Source organism: Sinohyriopsis cumingii, chromosome 12, assembly GCF_028554795.1.
Source record: "Sinohyriopsis cumingii isolate HCF-2022 chromosome 12, ASM2855479v2, whole genome shotgun sequence".
NCBI lineage: Eukaryota > Metazoa > Mollusca > Bivalvia > Unionida > Unionidae > Sinohyriopsis > Sinohyriopsis cumingii.
The window spans coordinates 102389410-102397800 of NC_142972.1; positions in this window are offsets into that span (position 1 = coordinate 102389410).

Sequence of the window (8391 nt, forward strand, 5' to 3'; positions counted from 1 at the left end):
CTTCAGCAATTTTAATCCTAAGATTCAATGACAGATTGTTATTTGGTTGATAATTAAAATCAAATGCATGGTCTATACCGAAATTGGTATACATATGACATTTTATTACTTGTACACGTCACAATGAGATTAAAAGGTATGGATTAAGTACATAAAGATAATACCTCTCCATCTCTCTCACGCACTGGTATTTTATTCGTCACCAAATTGCAAATACGAATTCAGAGAGAGAGAGAGAGAGAGAGTCATTGATAAAATCGATTCTCCCTTGATCATGAAATAAATGTATAAATATTTTGCTGTCAACACTTAATTACTATCACCACTCTGTTATGGCAGCCTTGCTGTAATTCATTGGCCTAACTCTCTTATGACAGCCTTGCTGTAATTATTTGACACAACTCTCTTATGACAGCCTTGAATTGATAAGTCGGCCCAAGTCTCTTATGGCAGCCTTGCTGTGTTAAATTGGCCCAACTCTCGTGTTGCACCTTTGATGTGACAAATTGTCCCAACTCTCTTATGGCGGCCTTGCTGTGATAAATTGGCACTAGTCTCGTGTGGCATCTTTACTTTAATAAATTTTCACAACTCTCGTGCGGCATCTTTGCTGTGACAAATTATCCCAACTCTCTTATGGCGGCCACGCTGTTATAAATTAGTACCACTCTCGTGTGGCATCTTTGCTGTGATAAAATGGCACAACCATCGTGTGACATCTTAGATATGATAAATTGACACAACTTTAGTGTGGCATCTTTGCTGAGATAGCCTGGCATAACTCCCGCTTGGCAGTTGTACTGTGATAAATTGGTAATGTTCTGGAACTTTGAGGAGCAAAATGGTAGTTAATATATTGACGTCTCTCAAACTCTGATTTTTTTCCGATCCCCCACTAGTGCCTCTCCAAAATGAAACTATCCAAGGAAAGAAAATTCAACTTCATAAAGAATAAAGATATAAAGAAAGAATGAGAAAGAAAAGAAATTGATAAGATTGTTAAGAAACTTGGACTTGTTATTTCCCTTAATTTGTTTTCACAGGACAAGACTGGTGTTTCGGGTATGGCGTCAAAGATGAATTTCAGTTGACAAGAGCAAATACTTAAAATGCACAATCATGTTCCTGTTTTATTAGAGGACTCAATCGTTTGCTTTCTTAAGTTCGGTTCCTTACATGCAAATATTTTCTAGGTGTTTTTGTTCCGTAAAGTAACAAATGTACTTCGTTAATGGACTATCCTTCTAAATTTAATACAAGATGTATATCGTTATCGTCATTGGCATCCTCGACAAGCACGATGTTAACTAAAATTGTGTACACGTCGTTACTTGACTGTCCTTATCATTTAAAAACCAGAAACAATTTACTAAAATAGAAGAATAGTTGTGCTGGGCACATAACCACGTCGGGCGAACCGAGACTCGAACCCACGCAGACTGAGGGGAGATGTCAGTTGTATATAAATGAGAACATCTTAAACTACTCGGCCACCTGATGCCAGGTTATTGGGGTGACAACTCATAACAGCTTTATAGAAATTTTCATTGTTAGTGTTACTTGGGGCGATACTTCAGTAATGAAGGTTAATCAAATGTAGGGGCCCCGAGTGTCTAGACTGGTCTAAAGCGCTCTCCGTTACGGATCACTGCCATCTTACCTCTGTCTGCGTGGGTTCGAGTCTAGGATTCAGTCAATGTGGGTATGTGAGAAAGCTTGCCAGTAGCTTCTCGTGGGTCGGTGGTTCTTCCTAGGGTTTTCCCGGGTTCTTCTTCCACCATTAATACTGGCCGCCATACATAGCCTATCATGTGCTGAAAAATGGCATTAAACCCAACAGCAACAACAATAATCAAATGTGCAGAGCCTAGATATAACGATCGAGCATGTGTACTACTTAAATTTCGGTGGCGGGGGGGTAGTGTTTTCGTTCGAACCGGATTTTTTTTCCTTTGATCTGAATGTAAGTAATATTTCTCAATTAATATCATGGATGAAATTATTTTTTAAATTGTTTTTCGTGGGGTTACTTTTTTAAGGGGGCGGGGTGTCCATAAATCATAGAAAGGATATTTCGTTCAAACTATTTGTGGCCAGAAATTTTCTTTCTCTAAACGTTGGGATATATCTCTCTCTGACTGCACTGATTTGCAAGAACTAAATTATATGTGACCAAAGATCAAATCATATCGTGTTAGCGCTAAATAGTACATTATTCTTGAAGGTTACTTGTATTGGCAAATATCATATGGGCACAGACAGCTATGCATTTATAGTCCTTGAATTTGTTGGGGGAGGGTGGTCGAGTGGCCTATGGTCGTCGCCTGTACAGAGTAATAGTCTTGGTTCGACCGCGGGTCGTTGGCTGTTCCTAGGGTATTCTCTGTTTCTTCCTATTCCAAATATACTTGCCGCCATGTATAAATGTGCTGATAATTGGAGTTAGACCCAGCTAAAGCAGAAGATACATTTCTTGGGTGTGTTCACCGTTAAACTCATCACAATTACACTGGGAGATGTTGTGATTGTGTTGTGAAATATCTTCTCACTGTCCGTGTGCCCAATGAAATCATGCTTTCTAGTGATTTCTAACAACAATCATTTTAAAAATAGACTTCACCTGCCTCAAACAGATTATTTTTTGTCCATCAGCACGTTTTTTTTTGTTATCATTAATTTTTAACTAGATGGAGGATTGCCATAAATCTTCAAACGCATTCATCCCCAAAAAGCTAGCTGAACCTATATGAAAAAGGTGCCACTAGGACACCCAATGTGGACAACATAGTGTCCTTGAAATTTTTGTTATTCCTGCTGTTTCCGAATGGATGGTCATATCAGTATGGGGTTTTCACTAAAATAATTTGCATTATTTCTAGCTGGGCCTAGATTACATTCTTGCCAAACTAACTTCCAGTATGGTGGCCATCTTGAAAATCCTAATATATTACCTCCAATATGGCCACCATCTTGAAAACCTGTTACTACTACTCCTTCTGGCTGCATGGTCATCTGAACAAGAGGACTCCTTGTGACATTTCATTGTTCCTAAATGAAAATGGCACTGATCTGACAGCCAGCATGAGTGCCATTGCAACCATCTTGAAAATTATATCACTTCCTAAATTAAAATAAATGCCAATTTGGAATCCAATATGGCCATATTTTTTCAGCCATGATTCCACATCAAAAAGATATGAAAAGAGATCATTAAGTCATTGGTAAGGCATATTTGTATTTTGGTGATCCATTTTGGAAAGATGTCCATAGGTATTTGTTTATATCAGTTAGAATGGGGAAACTAAGAATTAACATTGAGTTGGGGAAGATGTTATAATTAGTATTTCCATTTCCAATGAGTGTAGTGCTGTGGGAATGACATTCCCTGACTTTCTTGCGCTCTCCATTGTCCCTTGCCCCAGCATCTGAGTAACATGTGTTCCATCATTTCTTTAATGCGTTCTCTCACTTCTTTATTTAGTACTATACCAATACCCTTTCTATTGTGAAAAAACAGTGTCTGTAATGATGCCGAGTCTATAGAAATCTTACCTGGACTTCACTTGGTATCATTCCAAAACAGGTCATTAACAGACCAAGTCATTAAATCAGCCTACATTGAGAGGTTACATTTTGCTGGCAAATGCAGTGATCTTTAAGGAAAGGTTTCTCTGTAGTTATGGTCCAGTTTAAACAGGTTCAATCTATTATCATAGGAAAGCGTCTGCATTTTTATATTTTCACATTTGTGGCTAGGTGAGGTTTGTCCATCTATCAACCAGTGTGCCCTTGCATCTGTGCAGTTATCTAACGTGAACTCTATCTACACCATGCGAGAGAGGTGATCATATTTGATACATTGGTTTAGGTGTTGTAAAAGATGACAACAGTTGGTATATAAGTTTTCGTGTAGCTGACAACAGCTGATGCATTGTTATAGGTGGAGGTGTAGACGAATGCAATTTTTAAAAATCCTGAATGCAGCTTCATGCAGACGAGGGAGTCTAGGTTAAGATCACAGTTTCAAAAATAAAATAATCACACTAATTTGATGTACATGTACAGGTTCTTGATTGGGTGGGTAATTATATTTGGTATGATGAGTAGATCACAGTGAATTATTCCAATTCTGAGTGCAGCCTTAGGAGTTGGGGATGATATTAAAAATAAAATAGTGTATATGTTTCTGATGGCAATGTCACTTGTTTTTTCCATAAGGATAATAAGAGATCAATAGCAGTGCATTATTTGTGAACTTTAATTGCAAATAAATACATATAAAATAAATAAAGCTATTATCTGACATGCAAATTAGTCTTTGTGCTGTGCTAACATAATACTGTTATATCATACATGTATATAAAACACACAACAAATATGGGTTGTGGATAGAATGATACAAAGAAAACGTCCATACAGTATTGTGAGTAATCAAACCTTCTTCATTTTTGACATTAATTATTTGGTAAAGTTTGGTATTTATAAATGTTTGGTTGACCGTATTACAGGTTTTAAACATCTTGTCTAGTGAACACTGCAAGAGGGATAGTCAGATAAATATTATGATAGGATAGAGATGGTAAAATACATGAAGTGTCTTCAAGCATGATGACTGGATAGGGACAAGTGAGTCAAGTCGATTTTACTCTTAAGTCCAGAAGACTTGTGTAGCAATGTAAAAGGTTGTTTTCTTGACAGCTGTAAAATATTCAGAGTAAAAATATGCAGCTAATGTCAACTGCAAATGTATGATATGTAATCTCTCTATATATCCATGGCTTGAATAACAATCTTTATCATCTGACATATACATAGCAAAGCATATAACCATGGCTTAAATAATCGTCTTTATCATCTCACCTGTACATGGCGAGGTATATTTCCCTGGCTTGAATAACCATCTTTCTTGTCTCACCTGCACATAATGAGTATCATGTATAAACCCTGGCTTGCAAGTCCAACTGCAAACAACACAAACCCTGATCTGCCATTGCATAATGTGTTGGCAGATCTGGGTCTATATTTTCGTTGTTTTACTGACCAGATATGGATCTGCCTGCACATTAACCAATGGCAGATGTGGGTCTGTGCAGTTAGCTGTTGGTATTGACCTAAACCCAAATATACAGTGCATGGGGTCAAAAGTGAATTTTCAGTACAAATGAGTGTTCTTCATCCACGTTAAAACAGTTCTCTTGATAGAGAATTATATGCAGATTGTCTTTGGAGCTATATTAGTGACCTGTATTTTGAGTCCTTCTTTACACAGTACTCCCTCAATATAAGACTGTCCAGGGAGCCACAGAGTACACCACATTACAGTGAGGCACTTTTAATGAAGATCTACAGTATTCCCTCATAGTGCTGTCATTAGTGCCATAGAGAATACCACTTTATAGTGAGATGTCTTATAATGAGGTACATCATGAATATAAGTATATCCCTCATTATATTTCTGTTCATGGGAGTCATAGAGTATACCATTTTATAGTGAGTGCCTTATAATTAAGCACAATATACATATAATCTTTCTATCACTTAATGAAATGGGATCCATGACCGTGTATGCCTTGTAAAAGAACCTGTAATTAAAGACAGTATTGTGAGGGAATACTGTACAGTCTCTGTTTTCCACATTTTGAATACCCATTTCCAAAATGGAAGATTGAACTCATTCACAGCTGAATCAACTTGTGTTCTGCATCTAATGCCTCCATGGTATGGGTGACCAATTTTTCTGCTTGCTTTTGCACAACTCTCTGCTTCCGTAGCCAACTTGCTGCAAGCCTCCCAAGTGGGTTCCATACCTCTTAGGTGTGTTCACGACGGAGACGAAGCCAAGCTATCATCGCCACGGTACCTATGATCTTGTTATCCTGTAAAATATACAATCAAATGTTATACCATAGAACGGAAAACCTTAGCATCTATCAAACTTAATCACTCATATTTACATGCAAATCAATTGAAGACATATGTAGTTGAAGTAAAGAAGTTCAACATGTTATCATATGATGTCTGGTTGACCCTGAATGAAAATGGTGCATGTCTGTTGGTAAGTATGGCCATCATGGAAGCCATCTTGAAAATATTGCAGCTATGTATTTGTGTTGACATGCATGCACTACTATATATTTGAGTTGGCATGTATGCACTGTTAGGTATTTGTGTACAATGAAAGATACACCAGATCCAAATTGATATATTTCAATTTAGCCACATGCCAACACAAATACATACCAGTGCATATATGTGAACACAAATATATAGCAGTGCACACATGCAAACATTTCCGAAAGACCCATGGGATATATGTATGGTAAATGTAGAAGTAGTAACAGTAACTTTGAATGCATTCAAGTCTTGCTTGTATATATCCGCCTGGAAAGACGATTCTCTGCATAGCTTTGGTTTGGATGGAACGAAACATTTTACGTTCAGACATCTCGATCTCAAAGGACCAGAAAGTGTTGCTGTGGACAGAGATGACACTGTTTACATATTCAGATAATCGTGAATGAAATCGAAAATTATCCCATGGGGATATGCTTCGATCAGAATGGAGATACATTTGTGTTATCTCATATTAATGATACAGGTCTTGGATTTTATCGGCTGGTATTGAAGAACGGGTAACATTCTAAGAAATGTAATACAGATACATATCGATCACTTATCTACCTAGTTTAATTAGTATTATTCTAAGTTCATTCAATCTTTATTGGCTCTATATGATTTATCTACCTAATGTCAGCAGCAGGGAAGTTGAACAGACCTTAGTTTCCAGACCCGAAAAACCTTTCTACGCAAACTTTTCTCGTAGAAGCCTCAGAAATCAAAAACAAAGCCTTCTACGAGGGTTAATTTTCGCATTTTTCAGACCCACTGCATCAGGGGACCCCCCCATGATGTGTCATAAAAACATGATGCCCCAGGCAAAATTTTTAAGGAAAATGGAATATAATTTTGTTCGATTTTTTTGTTTTGCAAATATCGCTGCCCGGTTCCATTTTACGTTGCATTAAAATAATATATTAAAAATAAATGAATCTATATTCTAGTACTAGTGTTGGAGAACCACATTCCGCTAGATTAGGTCGAGAAAAATTAGCGGCACTAAGGAAATACATTCCCACGAGAGAATTATTTAAGAAAAAGGTACGCGAACACGAAGATGCAGAACAGGGATTTACCGAATTATCATCAAAATTATTAAAGCCAGTTACCGAAACGACCGAAAAGGTATTACTTGGGGATGTGAAAGATCCGGATGTGAGAAAACGTGGAATTCTTCCTGTGTTGAGAGACATTGAGGAACACACGCGAATATTGCCGGATCAACTAGCGCAAGCACAACCGGAAGGACAAAGACGAGGACCAGTGTTTAAAATAAGGAACATAAAAAATTGATATAAAAAAAATCTTTTCTTGAGGAAATAAAGAAAAACTTTACCGAATATGGTTGGAAGACAATAACAAAAAAACTTGATTCTTTTCAGGGAATAGATGGATTTGCTATGTTTGCGGAAGATTCTTTCGATAATAGAAGACATTTTTTGACACAGGAAGGATTAAACAAGGTTAAATCACGTGATATTTGGTATAATTTGCTGTATAGAGCTAATTTGAAAATACCACAGGCGAAAAAAAACAGATTATGTTTATACTCGTTTTTTGTCACTTGCACGTGAGCGAATGAAATATAACAAACAAAAATCGAAGAGAGAAGAACGGTCTCCACCTCCTCCTCCACGGGAATTAGGAGCAAGACCAAAGGAGATATTTCAACCACAGGAAAAAACATCACCGATAGAGGAATCTTCTTTACTCGTAAAAGAGAAAGACATTGGATCCGATGAAAGAGAGGATTTTTCTAAAACTAAAGCTGAGTCTGAGGTTATGCCATATGAATATTTTACAAAAGAAACTCTTGATGAATTTGATGATGAATCTAGGTTAATTAAAATTGCCATGCATGGATATAAAGAAAGAAAAAAATATTTGAGAGATAAATCTTATGTAAAAAATATAACACCAGGCGATTGGGTTCCCATGGTATATTTTGCTAGTAACATGAGAAAAATTGATAAAAATGACCCAGATTATTTAATTTTTAATAATAATATTGCTGAGATGAGAAACGCTGAAAAAAATCCAATCAAAATGTTTTCTTCAAAAACCAGACTAAATATATTATCGGATCGATCCAAAGTAATTGATGTTGCTGCATACGATTATAATCAAAGATATAAATATTTAGATAGTAAATATATCCAACACGTAAGTAAAGATGAGTGGCCAGTTTATTTATATTTTGCTCATAAGAAAAAAACAGTTAACTTGAATGATTCTGATTATATAAATTTTCTTAGTGAGGTATCTAAGTTACGA